Below are 15,400 nucleotides of genomic sequence, written 5' to 3' on the forward strand. Positions count from 1 at the left end.
GAGGCCAGAGCACCTCAAGCAGGGGTGAATTAAAGCCAGCTTCCCTCCTGCTCTGCTCCAGTTGTTCTCTACGGCAGAAAGTAAGTTTCCCTGCGAGGCCGATGCTGTATGTCTTGACAGCCCCAGCCACTTTTGCCTCCCTGGAGCCCCCCCGCCTCCCCCCCCCCCCCACACTGTGCTGGGCGGCGGGGGAGCTGACCTTTTGCGAGGAGAGGGGGGCTGCTCTGCCCTCAGAGGCAGCGTCTGCCCACCCCCTCTGGAGCCTGACATTTTGTCTGCACCAGGCCAGAGGCCTCTGTGCTGATTGGGCCCGTCCCGGCGGTCCTGGTGTTAATCCAGGGTCATGAAGCCTGCAGGACCCGCTGTGGACTCAGGTGCAGAGGGCCCCGCCTGCACGTGAAAAGCACCTGGTGTTTGTGTTGGTGGGAGGGCCACCTTGGGGCCTGGGGCGGCTGCCCTTCCCAGCCGGGGTCTAGGAGCCCACTGAGCTCGTTCTGCCCTTCCCTGGGAGGGTCACAGGCTGCAGAGTCACTTCTCTTTCCAGCCCATCACGGCCCTGGCCCTCGGCTGCCACTCACCTGTCAGCTTCTGGGGTGAGCAGAAAGCCCTTCAGCCCCAGCGTGGGAGCTGAACCCCTCAGGAGTGGGCAAGCCAGGCCACCCGGGGCCTGCTCTTTCGCTCAGACAAAAGGTTGCCTGGCCACTTTGTGATGCTCTTCTGGGAGTGTTTCTGAAAGAAATCGAAATGTGCCTGAAGAAGAACGGTGAATCAGAACCTCCTTCGCTTGTGTGCGCTCCTGGCAGCCTGCTGGGAAGAGGGGGTAGTCCGGACTTTGAAGCAATACTTCCGCCAGGGCTCTGAGCTCCGCAGCCCTCTCCACCCTTCCCCGAGCTGCATCCAAAGAGAAGCCAGCTCCTGACTCTTCTTCCTGGCTGTGTTCAGGGTGGCTGGGACCCTGTCTCGGGAGCTTCAGGTAAGGGAGAGAGACTCAGGAGCGAGCTTGTGTTATGGTCCATGAGTCCACATCGCGTTGAACACAAATGAGCTAACGATTTACTCCACGCCCTTTCATGCAACACCATTGGATGCTGGGGAAGGGCGGTATAGGATTCTGGGAAGTACACCGACCAGGGTTTTGGGGTCTCGGCTGTGGGATCTCGGGCAGGGCCCCTTCTCTTGCTGGACCTGCTTCTTCTTCTGTAGGATGGGAACGTGTGCCCAGGCGATCTCCGAGCTCTTGGAGAAGCGCTCTGCTTCTTACCTACCTCTGCAGGAGAGAACGTGGCAGGGGCCAGAGCGTTGGATGGCCTGGCTCCGGGTCCCAGCTTTGTCATTTTACAAGGTGGCTTAGCCTGTCTCTGCCTCAGTTCTCCTGTTTGCAGAATGGGAATCATCCCAGCACCGGCCACTCCGGGCTTTTGTGGGAATTGGTAGAGTTGCACAGAGCGCCTGGAGCTCCGAGACAGCACCTGGAACGTGTCATCTGTCATGTCTGCTCTCGCATTGTCACCATGCCTTCCAGTTCTGACAGTGCTGGCTGTGAGGCTGGTTGGGCGTTCCAGAACACTTTTCAAACTTTAATCTGCTCATGAATCACTTGGAGACCTTGTCAGAAGGGAGATTCTGACTCAGTAGGACTCTGAAATGGAGCCTGAGGAGGTGCATTTCTCACAAGCTCCCTGGTGACGCCGTTGCCACTTGTCCCTAGGCCACGCTCAGAGTGGCCAGGCTGCAAGTGCACAGCTCGGCCATCAAGGCACAGGGTGGGTCCATGTGTTACCCGGGGCCAGGCCTCCGAGTGGGATGGGAGCCAAGTGGGGTCCAGGAAGAGATGTGACCAGCCTGGTAAGGTCAGCAACCCTGTCATCAGAGGAGAGAGAGAGGGCGGAAGCGTCTGCGGGGGCCATGAGGTGAGGAGCTGATGTCATGAGAGTTTGAAGATGATTCTTTTTGTGAACTCTTAATTTTCTCGTAATTTAGAGCTGATTGTTATGATTGCCTCATGAGTCTTGGGCTTGTCTCTCAAATTCTTCTGAAAGCTCTTTGAGGATAAGGGTCCGTCTTCTATTCCTCTTTACCCCAGAGCTCCCAGAATCTGGGTGGGCTTGTAGGAGGCACTTGGGACACATCTGCCTGGAGCCCCAGGCTCGGAGCTTGGTGGGGGCGTGAGGATGTGGGCTTTGGAATTGGGTGGCCCCGACTGTCGTCCACCGTGGTCGTGTGCTGTCCTGCAGCTGCTGGGAGCTTGGGCCCTTCCCGCGGCAGCCTTCTGCATCTGGAAGGATGGCGATGGCGGAAGCCATCTTAGAGATTTAGCAGGATTAAGTGAGACAAAGGATGGAAAGGACCCAGCTCCTCGGGGGGCTTCAGTGCCCAGCTGCTCCCATTGTCCTCTCTATCTCCCTTCCGTGTCTTCATCCGTATTTTCAAGCTGCAGCATGCCTTCTTGGAATCCTGGAGCCACTTAGAACTCCATGCTCATTGCCAAGGGCATCACCGTGTGGGCCAGTCCTACCTCCGGGTTAGCTCTAGGCCATGGAAGGTCTAAAACTTGTCCCTCCCCCTCCTGCCTGCCCCCTGTTCATCTTTTATTTTTTTTTTTAACTTATTTAAATTCGGCTGGTGAACATAGAGTTTCAGTTTATTAGTTTCAGATGTAGAGTTCAGTAATTCATCGGTTGCATGTAACACCCGGGGCTCATTACGCCCCCTGTTCATCTTGCTGAGAACGTTGGTGTTTCAGGAATGGTGTTCAAGTTGCGCTGCCCAGTGAGTCCTGGGGGTGGGGTGGGGGAAGCTCCTGCTGCACCCCGTTGGGGATTCCCTGTCCCCTGTAGCCCTCTGCACTACCACTGACAGCCCCCAGAGGCCTCTGTGTGTGTTCATGGCAAACAGGCCTTTCCGCAGGGCACCCGGGCACCTTCGTTGTGTGTGCCGGGATCGGGGCGTTGCTGCCGAGGGACACCTGGGTTGGGGGAGTTGCTGCTAATGCCTTATTCCTTGTTCCTGTCTGTAACCCTCTTAGAGTTCCCACGTGGCTTCCTTCTTCCTCACACAGAACCCGGGAGGCAGGCCCACTATTTCGCAGATGAGGAGACCCAGAAGTCACCTGGTTCACTCAGGGACACCGTCAGATGGTGGCATCTCTGTCCCCCGGCTCTAAGTGACTTGCCTTTTGCCGTGGGTGACCACTGTCCGCGGGGCTGCCAGCGCAGTGGCGAGGATGAGCGTCGGCCAAGGGCACTGTCTGTGCCATGACATGATTTCCCAGTCTTCTTGGCCTGAGCCTTCACTTAGGATGAAATGCCATCAGCAGGGTAATTATCATTATTGGTATATTTAAAGCGCTTTAATATCTGCAGCCATGTCGGGCTTGCACAGCTCACTGAATCAGAGAGGTAGCAGCTGGGGGGGGGGCAGTCTTGGGAATCACGGCCCTCCCCGATTAGGAGCAGAGAGCAGGCCATCTTCCGGAATGGCCCCGTGTGTGTTTGCGTGTATCGGTCTGAAAAGTCCTTTCCAGCGTGTGACCCCATGTCTGAAGTTAGGCTGCCGCACCTGTCGGTGGGGTTCAAGTAGGGACCCGAGAGGCTGTTAACTTTTATTGTTTAAGAGAAATTCTAAGCATTAAAACTGTACTGATACAGCTTTTCCAAGTAAAGAGGGATGTGAAAATGGTGTGTTTCCTAGGGGAAAGGGGATGGGCTGTGTTGGGGCCTGCGGTGGGGCAGGGCTGGGAGAGGGTATGCGAACTTCTCTCCCCTCTGCTCGCTTCGTGGTGGTTGCTGGGGGGGCAGCCAAGCAGAGACAGAAAGGAAGCATGGCTGGGTTTGGAGATGTTTTTGGGAGAAGTACCCCACTTGCAGAACACCTACCATGGGATGTGCAGAAAGGTCGTTGTGAGTCTCTTTGCTTATGCACCTGAGTAGCTGTGAGCACGTGAGGGTTAGGGAGAGCTAGTGTCGTGGGGAGCAGTACAGGCTCTGGAGGTGGCCAAATGTGGGTTCAGACCCCATTGCTTCCGCTTGAAAGCTCTGTGAGGTCAGAGCAGCAGCTCTGCTGCTTATTCTGCAGTTTCCCGAACCCCGTCTCTAAATGGGGCTCTTTAGATGCTCCTTTCAGAGCGATAATGTATGCGAAGTACGTGGAGTGGTACCTGACATGTTTACAAGTCCCCTAATAAATGGCAAGAGGTAGACTCTGGTGCCCTGTGTTTGATGGCACTCTCTCCGTCCCTCTAAGGTGGTTCGAGTGGTTGTCGTGGAACATGACCACTAACATTCACTGACACCCGACCACGTACCAGGGCCGTGTCTGAGGTCCCACAGCCTATAGAAGGTGGAGGCCCCCTGCAGAGCCTGTGTGCAGGGTCCTGCCCTGGCCGCTGGCCCTTCTGGAAAGAGCCCTCCCAGGTGCGAGACGCCCGGCCTGCCAGCCTGTCTTCCCCAAAAGGCACTTCAGAGAGAGTCTTGGTTCCCCTGGGGACCTATTCAGGGCAGAGTCTGTCAGACCGGGGACCTGTTGCTATGTCTGGAAAATCCACTGATCTGGAGACAGCAGGTTTGGGAACAGAGTCGGGAGCTCGGGAGAGCTTCCTCTCCGAAGCTTTCATGAGACCCTCGCAGGCAGGAGGGGGCAATTCCCCACTGCCAGGGGTTTCTCTCTCTCTCCTCTCTGCCAGTCTCCTTGCCCGAGCCAAACCTGGGAGAAAACGGACCAGTGAAACCTGGGGACCTCGAGCAGCCCAAGGGGTTTGCTTTCAGGACTGAGGAGACGGGAGACCAGCAGCAGTCCCCATGGAAGCCTTAGGTCCTGGTCCCCACGATGCGTCTGGTTCTTGCTCTGCTTGCTGTGAGTTTTTGTCAGAGATCACATGCCTAACCATTCCCACGTGCTCAGAAGCAGGGAAATACTTGGATAATTCTTAGAAACACGACAGAGCTGCCCAAAGTACACCCAGTCACCTATGTAAATTAAGAGATATAGGTCAAAATCCTGTTTGTTCTTTGGCGGTATAAAGTTGCAGAGTCCCTGGCAAGCCTTGCGTGGACACACCCATGACATCCACCAGGTTCCCATCTGTACATCTCTGTCCCCGACTCTCCTTACCTTGGGGCTGACCCCAGGGCCCCCTGCAAAAGGTGCCTCCCCACATTGTGGCTCATGCTGCAGGAAGAAGCAGGACGCTCAGCATATCCCACAGCCTTTGGGTTAAGCGATGGCGTCAGGTGTGTTGAAGGTGCTAGGGAGGTGCCCACCACCCCACCGCTTAGATCTCCCTGCTCCTGCCTGGCAGTGGTTACTATTTGGAGTTCAGGCAAATCTGCTTTATTAAAAAGGAAATCCCCCAGGGAGGGGTAATACTGTTGAACTGCTTTTAGTCATGGACAATTTAGTGTGAATTAATTAATCTGATGCTTTCTGGTGTGACTGTAGATTAAGAGGTACGTGGCAGATCGGAAGAGGCATAGGGTCGCTCGGGTGACTGAGAGCGAGTGAAAGAACGGAGCCAAGGGCTTTGAAGACAAGCAGACTCTCTGCTTTGCCAGCTTATCTCTTGCCTTAAACTTTTTTTCTTAAAAATTTTTTTAAATCTAAACTTTTTTGTGGAAGTCTATCCAGTGTACCGACAAATGAAGAAATCATAAGTGTACAGCTTTGATTTTTTTTATACCCTTATATCCAATACCTGGGTTGAGAAGCCACACAGTTGGCCCACTCGGATCCCCCACTGGTCCCCATGACTGCAAGGTCTCCACTGTCCTGAGTCCCAGTACCAGAGCTAAGCTTTGCCTCTTTCTGAAGCGCATGAACATGGAATCATACAGCATGCATCTTTTGTGTCTGGCTTCCTTTTGTTCAACGTTCTCTCTGTGGGATTCATCCGTGTTGTTATAGTTTGTTCATTTCATTGCTGTGTTCCATTGTGTGAACACACTGCAATTTATCAAATCTGTGGTTGGTGGACGTTGGGAAGTCCAGTTTTTGACTTTCATGAACCGTGATGCCTCGAATATTCTTGGACATGTCTTTCTTATTTCTCTTTTACATCTCAGGTTAGATGGTGTTCTCCTGGGAACCCTCCTCTGACTTCCATCTCCAGGGGAGCTTAGGTACCCCTGTGTTTGCCGCCCCCGCCCCCCATGGCACTCTGTAGTACTCCATGAGGGCAGGACTGTTGAGCAGTAATATTTTCAGCTCCTAGGCCAGTGCGTGGCACTGAGTAGATGCTCAGAAGTGCTGGTTGGATGAATGAGTGAACAGATTTTATGTAGATCACAGTTTTGGCCGGGGCTGGTCTTTATACCAGCTGGTCTAAGAAATGCAGCTTAAGAAAAGCTGTTTTGGGGTGTCCTGGGGACCAACCAGGATTCCCCCCTAGAGACAGTGTTGCCGAGTGTCCTGAGTGTCCCTGAGAATGGGATGAGTCCAGGACCGTGGTCAGAGGTGTCTGGCTGGGCAGGAGCAAACTTCTCTGGAAGTTTCACAAAGACCCAGAGACTAAACTGATGCAAAATGAGCTTCTGCCCCCTCTGTGTCTCGGAGGGCCCTGATGCTCTGGGCTTCTCTGGACATAGGTCTTTGGTAGCCAGCTGGGAGGGAGGAGTCATGAAGAACAGAAGAGAATAAAAAGAGGAAGGAAGGGAAGAGAGAAAGAGGGAGCAAGAGGGAGAGCAGACACATGAACAGATATTTTTCCTTTCCTTTCTGGAAGCAAGGCATGGGGACAGCCACCCAGGCATGGAGCCTGTGATCTCGGGGGGAAGCGAATGACCTCGCGTTTGGGTTGTATCGTTTTCACTAGCAAGTGACAAAGTAGAAGCAGGAACACAAGCCTGTAGAAATACAATGTCAGGGTGCCCTCATGGGATGGGCTTTTCCTCCCTCCACCCCGGCGCTTGGCAAACCTCTTCTACAGGCAGAGTAGCTTCTCAGGCTCGTTGGCTGAGCGGTGTTGATGAAGCAGGTTATTCTTTATTCATACACCTTTTGCTGAGCTGCATAGCAAATATGCTGTAAATTTCAGTGCTTTAGAGAGAGAGCCTGATACATAAAACAGGACTATCTCCCCTAATATCACAGAGGCTGGTCAAATTCCACATACATCAGAGCTATTTGGGGTGCCTTTGCTGTGTTTCCACAGGAAACATTACTTTTTTTTTTTAAGATTTTATTTATTTGCCAGAGAGAGAATGAGAGACAGAGAGCATGAGAGGGAGGAGGGTCAGAGGGAGAAGCAGACTCCCTGCTGAGTAGGGGGCCCGATGTGGGACTCGATCCCGGGACTCCAGGGAAACATTACTTCTTGAAGAAGATCCACACTCAGAATAATTATTTCTCAGAGTGATCTGAGGCTAAAGCTGGTTTAATCTATTCATTTGGCTCAGCCCTGTATTTTCCCTAGTGAGGAGTGCCGGAGTGCTTTAAGTCCACACTGCAGAATGCTCCTTCTTTCTCCTGGGCCCCTTGGTCTGCAGAACCACACCTCCCCCACTCCCAATTATCTCATTCCAGGTGACAGCATCTAAATCTCCATGTTATGCATGTATTTTTATTAATTTAACAAGTATGGAGTGCTTACTGTCTGCCAAGCCCTCTTCTAAGCTCTTTAACAAATGTCAATTCACTTAACCTTCACAGCTCTATGAAAAGGCACATATTTTTAACCCCATTTTCCTAATACGGGCAACAAGGCACAGAGAAGTTAAGTAACCTGCACCAGATCACACAGCTAGTCGGTGGTGGAGTTGGAATTTGTCCCCAGCATCCGCGTTCTTCATTACCATGCTCTACCATCTTTCAATTGTGTCTTCTAAAGTGGCATGAGAGGCAGGGGCCTGCCTTTTTTCAGGAGTGAGAAATAACTTTCTGTGCCTTTGTGAACATTCTCCCTCTCCAAGATGGCCCCTTGACCTTAGAAGAGCAGAGGGTCAGCCCCTGGGGAAGAAGTCACAGGCTATGAAGTACACCTACCCAGAGGCTCCGCTGAATCGGGAACATCACAGACAGGTGGAGAGGTGACCTTGGAGCTTAGGCCCAAATGGTCTGAGCTCTAGATGGAAGGATTTCAAGGGCCGGCTGTTTATTCTCTTCTTGCTCGACATACACACCACAGGTGCCCTTGGCATCTCAAGGTTCGCTGTCCCTCCTGATGGTTCCTCTGTTCTCCCGGGGTGGGGTGTCATTCCCCACCCCCCACCCCTACCTGGCCGCCCCTGTCTCTCCCCTGGTGGGCAACAGCGTCCACACAGGTGCTCATTCTAGACGCCTTCTTCTAGAATAGTCCTTCTTCCTTCTGGTTTCTTCACGATCTGGGTGTGATCACTGTCAGCTCTACCTCCTAAAACGGTCTCAAATGCAAACATGCCTCTTTCTGTGCTGCCTCTACGTTAGTTCACATCCTCCTTGTCTCTGGCCAGGACTGCCATCCAGCCGATCATCCCAGACTCCAGACTGAACCCTCTCAATCTATTCAGGTTGCAGCCAGAGTGATCTTTCTATAAGTAATTCTGATAATGTCACTCGTTTACTTCTAACCCTTCAATGGCTCACATTACCCTTAGGATAACATTCAAATCTCTTAGCATGGCTGCCAAAGCCTTGGATGACCAGGTCCTGCCTCCCTCTGGGCATCATTTCTCACTGCTTTCAGATCCCTAAAGAGCCCTGTTCCCTCCTCCCACCGCTCCCCTTCCCTCTGGCTGACTCCAGCTTAAACATTCTTGCTTCTGAGGAATCTTCCTGATGCCCCCACTGTAGCATGCGGACCCCTTCCCGGTGTTCCCACGGCAACCAGGCCACACTTCCTCCATGATTACACTGTGCACCTTATATATGAATTTGATGTCTGCCTGTGTGTTTATCTGTTCTGCATAGTGTCTTGTGTCCCCAGCACCTAGTGCAGCTCTGGTTTGTGGAGGACAGTAAAAACAAAACAAAACAAAACAAAAAACCAACCCCCCCTAAAAAAACACACACAAAAAACCTAAAACATTTTAATGAGCGAATATTACATGAAAAGGGCGTTGTCCAAGCAGTCGGGAGACTTGGGTTTTAGAACCTGCTCAGGCACCAATGCTTGACCTCGATTAAGTCAATGCTCCCCCTCCGAGCCTCATTTTTGTATCTGTGAGCTTAGGAGCCTGTGCTAGGTGCTTTCCAAGGTCCCTTGCAGCATGGAGATTCTGGGATCTGTCTTCACCAAGAGTTTGGTTTTCCCTGACCCTCTCGACTCTCCAGGCTGTGAGGACCCACCGTCCCTGTGGCCCTTCGCCGTGTTCCTGTCCCTTCAGGGTGTGCTGATAAGCAGAGCCTGGCTTCCTGGCTTCAGCTGGGCTCTGACGTGGCCTTGGGTTCTCCTTGTATCCCAGGCAAGGATGCCTTGAAATTCTCCGATGCCCTTCTTCTCACTCCATCTTGTTTGCTGTCAGAACGTTGTAAATAGGAAGCTTCTAATGTTGCCTTTGTGTCTGAATTGTCACTGTAATCAATAGGCAGTCCTCTGATCTCCATGCTCCTGAGGCTGCCCTTCCCCCAGCAGATATGGGAAACTCTTGGGGGCCACAGCCCCCTCCCCAGAATACACACGGCCTCCTCAGCACTCTGAGTGTGCAACATTAATACCCATTTACTGTTCAGAGATGTCTCCTATTCGTTCAGCACCTTTATTGAGCGCCTGCTGTATGGCAGGCATTGCTCCAGGTGCCTAAGGAACAAAGGAGACCAAATTCTTTCTCTTGGGGAGCTTACATTTTAGAAAGCATGTGTCAGGGCAACCCGTATAAATAAGTCAGGAAATTACATAATAAGCTAGGAGGTGGTAGGTGTTACGGGAAGAAAGGGAAAGTGGAACGGGGAGGATAAAGGCCTCCTGAGACTGGGAGACTGGGAGTCAAGGCCCCGAAGAAGGTGAAGGCATGTGCCAGTCTTCTGGGGGAAGAATGTTCTAGGCAAAGGGCAGAACCCATGCGAGGCCCCTAGGTGGGACCCTGCAGGGAGCGCGTGAGGAACTGCAGGGACTTGGTGTTGCCCTTCAGAGCACACTGCCTGGTGCATAGTAAGTAGGCCCACCACCAGGCTTTGTGGGAGGTCAGAGCCCCGGCCGCTGGGCCTGCAGCCAGACAGGCTACAATTAATCAGAACTGTGCCACGTACTAAGTCTTCTCTGGCCCCGTGGGAGAAGCTGGTGGGTCTGAGTCAGACAAACTCTTTGCATCCTGGCCCGTCGCTTATTAGCTTTGTGATCCTTGGAGAATCATTACCCTTACTGAGTTTCTCTTTCTTCGTCTTTGCAGGAAGGAGGGTTCTGATGAGGGCCTCAGAGGGTTTTGGGGGGACCAGATGGTGGAAGCACACGGAAGGAGCTAAGTCACCCATACGTACATGGCGCAGAGTGGGTGCCCAGTAACGTTAGTCCCCGGGACACCCTTCCCCTAACCTTTGGGCCAGACATTTATTTTCTCTGAGCCTCAGCTTCCTTTTCTAGAAACAGTGTGGTCATTCCTCTGCCACCTCCTGCCCAGACTCATAACTCCCAGGTCACACAGTGTGGCTGATAGTATTTTCAGGGGCTCCGTGTTTCCGTATGCTTGCACAAACATACATCCATATGCATATATACATGTGTACGATTGTGTGTGTGTGTGTGTGTGTGTGTGTGTGTGTGCATGTGCGTGTACAGCTCGGCAGGACACAGGTGCGTTTCTTTTTTATGATTCATAAATGCTTCAAGGACAAGGACACTGTCATTTTGTATTAGACCTTATGCTTCCACACACTAGGTGCTCAGTAAATCCTCGTTGAATGAATGAAATCATGCTGATGAAAATGTTCTTTGCTGGATTAAACGTGTGGACCCAAATCGGTAGAGCTGTTTGCTTCTAGGTAGCAGGAATGTGGTGCCATTGTGGATTATATTTGAAATATAGTTACTGGGGGCTCAACTATGTGCCAGGCACTGTCCTAAGCACTTTATATGCATTTCTCATTTAAAACTGCCAATAGCCCTATGAGGTAGATGCTGTTATCATCACTGTTTTATAGGTGAGGCAGCCCAGGCTGAGAGGTCAGTGTCTTGACCCCAGCTAGTAAATGAGGGAGCTGGGATTGGAAGCCAGCCTTGCAGAGCTGATGTACCTGCCTGCCCTTCTGATGGCTTCCTGAAGCATCACTGCCCCCCCACCCCTTTCATGGTCTGATTTCTCAGGAGGAGGAAGAGGAAGGGCTGCCCTTGCAGCCAGGGCCCGGAGGGAAGTCCCTGCTTGTAAAGGCACTTCTCAGGCTCTTGGCAAACATATCTAGTAGAGAGGGGAAAGAGGAAGGGCTCACCTTTTCTTGCCTGCAAGAGACGGTGAAGATGGTCAGAGACAAGGCTTGTTTTCTGCTGTGCACCTGAGTTTGTCCCTTTCATTTTGGCTTCAGAACATGTTAAGATCTTGGTGGGACTATGAGAGCCTTGGGCTCCATGCCTCCCTTTTAGATGCCGAACACCTGGCTATGTGTGTACATAACGTGCACACATGGTACACAGTGTGTGTCTGTATGAAGGGTGCACGTGTGTGCGTGCATGCGTATCTGCATCCTTCAACACCAACATCATGGTCCTTGCGTGGACCATGCCTGGGCATCACTAGACCTCTCTGCCTAGTGGCAGCGCTGCTTTGTGTCTTGGCTGTGTGACTGCCCGGCCCAGCCTGTGCCCAGTGATGGATGTCTGTGCCTGTCTCTCCTTGAAAGAGTGTCTCATGTCATATTAGCTTTTCCCTCATTTGCCACCAATGCCTAGTAAACACATGCCCAGTGTATGGATGAAGAGATGAACGATCGTCATGCCCCCGTGCCCTATACCAGCTTTGGTGAGCGCATCGTTCTACCCCTGATCGCTCGTGTGGGGGTTAGTATCAAGGAGGGTGCCTTCCCGTGGGGTGGCGCACTTGGCCATGCCAGACATCCTTGGCATCCGAGCTCACGGAGAGATATCAGGCAGCGTGGAGCTGACCCAGCTGTTCTTCCCTTGCTCTCCGATCTGTGAGGGTGCTGGGCTGGACAGCCAGCTGTGGTCTGCTGGAAGACCTTTCTTCCGCAGTTCTGGAGCATTCCCCGTCTCGTGCCTGCTAGCTTCCTGTCCCCTTGCCTGCTGGCTTCTCCTCCTCGGGTCTCTGTGGAGAAGGAAAGCCTTGGGAAGTCGTTCCTCCCCATGTTTAATGTGTTCCCTGCCTGCTGTGTCCCCCTGTGCTCAAGTTCCGGGCAATTACCCTCCTGCCGGGTTTTGTTGCTGAGCACAGCAGGTGGGCCTTGTTTGTAATTCACTTGCACCATTAACGCTGGGTTAGCACCATAAGGGCGACTGATCCACTCAGTGCCCCCAGCCCCAGATGCCGCTTGATAGCAGGTTGTTAGATTGGCTTGGGGGTCGAGGCATTTCAGAACTCCACGTAATGGGGTTTCTCCAGTTGAAAGCAATGAGAAGCTTGATCTATTGGCAGTCACAGAGCACACACCATCATCCACACTAATGGGAAATCTGTACCCAAATACCAGCCCCCCCCCCAAATCTCGGTGATTTGGCTCTGAACAATAATGGCAATAGTCACAATAACACAGTAACGGCTCTCAGCTCAGTATCAGGGCAAGCATGGCAAACTTTCTCTTTGCAGCTGCATTGCTAAGATCACGGGGAATCTTTGAAAGCAACCTTAAGATCTAACATTTTCTCCATTTTTGTGGGTGGGGAAACTGAGGTTTGGGGCGATGACTCACTTGCCCAGGGTCACTGAGAGTAAGAAGCAGAGCCCCGACTCAGGGAATGGTCCGAAGCAGACACAAAGCTGTGCTGTTAACCTCTGCCTTCCTCCTCTGGGAGGAATTACGTGGAGTTTTGTGAATGAAGACGGGGGGCAGGGGAGAGATCGCCCAACCTGCCATCCTAATCATTTTCTTTTCCTAGCCTTGATATTAAGATGAGTCACTGAGTAGGGGAATGATGAGTAGGATTAAAACATCCTCTATAGGTTCACTTTTATTAATTAATCATACCTTTATTGAGCTCCAGCTAGGTGGAAAACATTGTCTTAGGTGTTTTATAGAAAACAATGATAAATCATTCATCTGTTCGATCAATCTGATAGATGGGGAGTCAGACATATTCTAGGACAAAAGACGGAATAAAATGTTGGGGATGGGGGTGGAGGAGGTAAGCATGAACAAACCCCAGAGATCGATTTAGAAGAAAATCTTCCTGACTTTCTGATTACGTGTTATGAAAACATTTTTGGACACATAATGTCCCCTTTGATTTTTGAACAACCCTGTGCCCGTTTTATGGACACCTAAGGGCTGGAGAGGCTGCAGGACCCGACCACATCATCATCCTGCGGGGAACAGTGGCCAAACCAGGTTTGAAAGCAGGCCTCCTGACTTCAAGTCCAGACTCTTCCACAGATTCCCTCCCCTTTGGGCCTCATCCAGGTTCTGCCAAATGTTTGATGTCCCGTGTCTTGCCGAGGCTGGCTTTGGGGCTGCCTGGGGCTCTGCTTTCCTTGGAGACCCGTGAAGTCTGTGCTCCTGCCCAATGCTTGGCAGCCCAGAACCTTTCTTTTCCAGTCATTGGGCAGACCCTAATGTTTAGGCAGTGCAGGGACCGTTCCCTTCAGGGACGGCTTCCTCCACATTCTCAGGCCCTCCTGTGGTGGCCAAAGTGCCCACTCAGCGACCTCTCTGCCCTCCAGGCCATCTGGCACACCTTGGTCACATTGATCTCCTGAAAGCACAGCTCCACGATCCACCCTCCCTTGCCCAGAAACTTTCAGTGTAGCTCTTTGTTGCCTAGACAATCAAGCCCGAGCTCCTTAACCTTGGCATTCGAGGCCTTCTAGAATCTGACCCCAACACTTATCTGTCTCTGGGGAGTGTGCTTCTGCCAAGCTGGTTAGTCACTGCCCTCTGGATACCTCTTGCTTTTCCTGGCGCCCTGCTGGAAGGTCTCCCTTCCTAAGGATAGTGTGTCCACGCTGTCCAAGAATCCTGCTCACCTGTCCAGGCCCAGGGATGCTTTCTGCCTCTGTCTTCCCAGCACTTCTTTCTCATCTGGTGACGAAGGCTGCCTTGCCTTGTGAAAGCTGCTTTGTGACCATCCCACGTCGTGCGTTCACAAGTATGCTGCTTGTGACGTCCTCCTTTTCCAGGGCAGACCGCACACTGGAAAGTTCTGCTGAGGCACTCGGGGAGGTGTGTCCGGGCCCCGCCTGCGTGCAGCCCCATCAGTAGAGGTGCAGTGCTCATAGCCTTCTCTCCCCTTCTGGCAGTTGGAGCTGGGTTCCCATGGTTATGTTATATGCTCCTTTTACTGCGGTCCCCGGGCAGGGGATGCGGCGTGTGGGGACAGCTCCCCCGCTTAGTTAAGGAGGTCAAGGATTTCCCCCAAGGTCTCCCTGAGACTGAGTGCCCCTGGACTTCCAATCCACAGACCTGTCTCCCCTGTGGGTGACATGACCTCTCCGGGCCATGGCAGAAGGAAAGTGATGGGACTCTGGCAGGCTGAATGAGAGCTGCTGGAGAGGGTGTCTTCTGTGTCCCTAAACCCCTCAGAGACTGGCTGAACATAGCAGCCCTCCCACCCCAGGGTCTCTCCTTCAGAGGGAGGGCCCTCCTTTTGCCCAGGGCATGGGATCCAGCTAAGAACCAGAGCCTGAGTGTGTGTGTGTGATGGGGGGCTCAGTGGTGAGCATTGAGGCTGCAGGTAGACTGGGGAGTGGGTGGGAGCTGTGGGGGGAGCGAAGGGAGAGTGAGTGTTGGCCTTGGATTATGGCCGGGAGGGGCGTGTGATCTCGGACCAGGCTCCAGGGTCAGCTCAGAACAGCTGGTGCTGACGAGTGGCCCAGAAACGCTGCGAGGGGCCTGGGCAGGCCCAGCAGTCAGTCACTGAGCACTTGAACCTGAGGTGTTATTAGCCTCACTATACAGAGCAGGGGGACCCAGGCTCAGGAGCTTAAGTAACATGCCCACATCTTAGAGCCAATCATTGAGAAAGTTGAGATTCTTTATTGTTTTTTAAATTATTAAGTAGATTTCTTAATTGAAAAAGGGTCTCTTAAAATGCACACAGCAGAGAACACTTTAGAATGAAAAGCAAGTCTCCTTCCTACCCTAACTGCCATTCTAGAACCCTCTCCAGGGGGCAGCTGGCCAGCAGCCAGTGCCTGTTCTCTGTCCCTCATGGAGCCTGATGCCAGGCCTTCCCAAGTAGATAGCTGTCAGTGCTAACAGAGCTGGGTGGCAGGGAGGGGCGGATGGACCCTTCACAGTCTCAGAGTCTGTGCTTAGCTTGGATGACCCCCGTAGAATAAGTTCAATTGCTTTGCATCTTGAAGGGGACACCACTTGCTTTGTTATGCACCTTTAT

General features: G+C 52.5%; 1 protein-coding gene across 4 annotated transcripts in view; it reads left to right on the plus strand.

Annotated features, from left to right (window-relative positions):
- GRIK4 (glutamate ionotropic receptor kainate type subunit 4) overlaps positions 1–15,400 on the plus strand; it is a 421,439-nt gene that overhangs the window by 99,881 nt on the left and 306,158 nt on the right. The window lies entirely within an intron of this gene.

The sequence above is a fragment of the Callorhinus ursinus genome, unplaced genomic scaffold, assembly GCF_003265705.2.
Source record: "Callorhinus ursinus isolate GAN/ISIS: 27379988/994484 unplaced genomic scaffold, GSC_fseal_2.0 scaffold19, whole genome shotgun sequence".
Classification (NCBI taxonomy): Eukaryota; Metazoa; Chordata; class Mammalia; order Carnivora; family Otariidae; genus Callorhinus; species Callorhinus ursinus.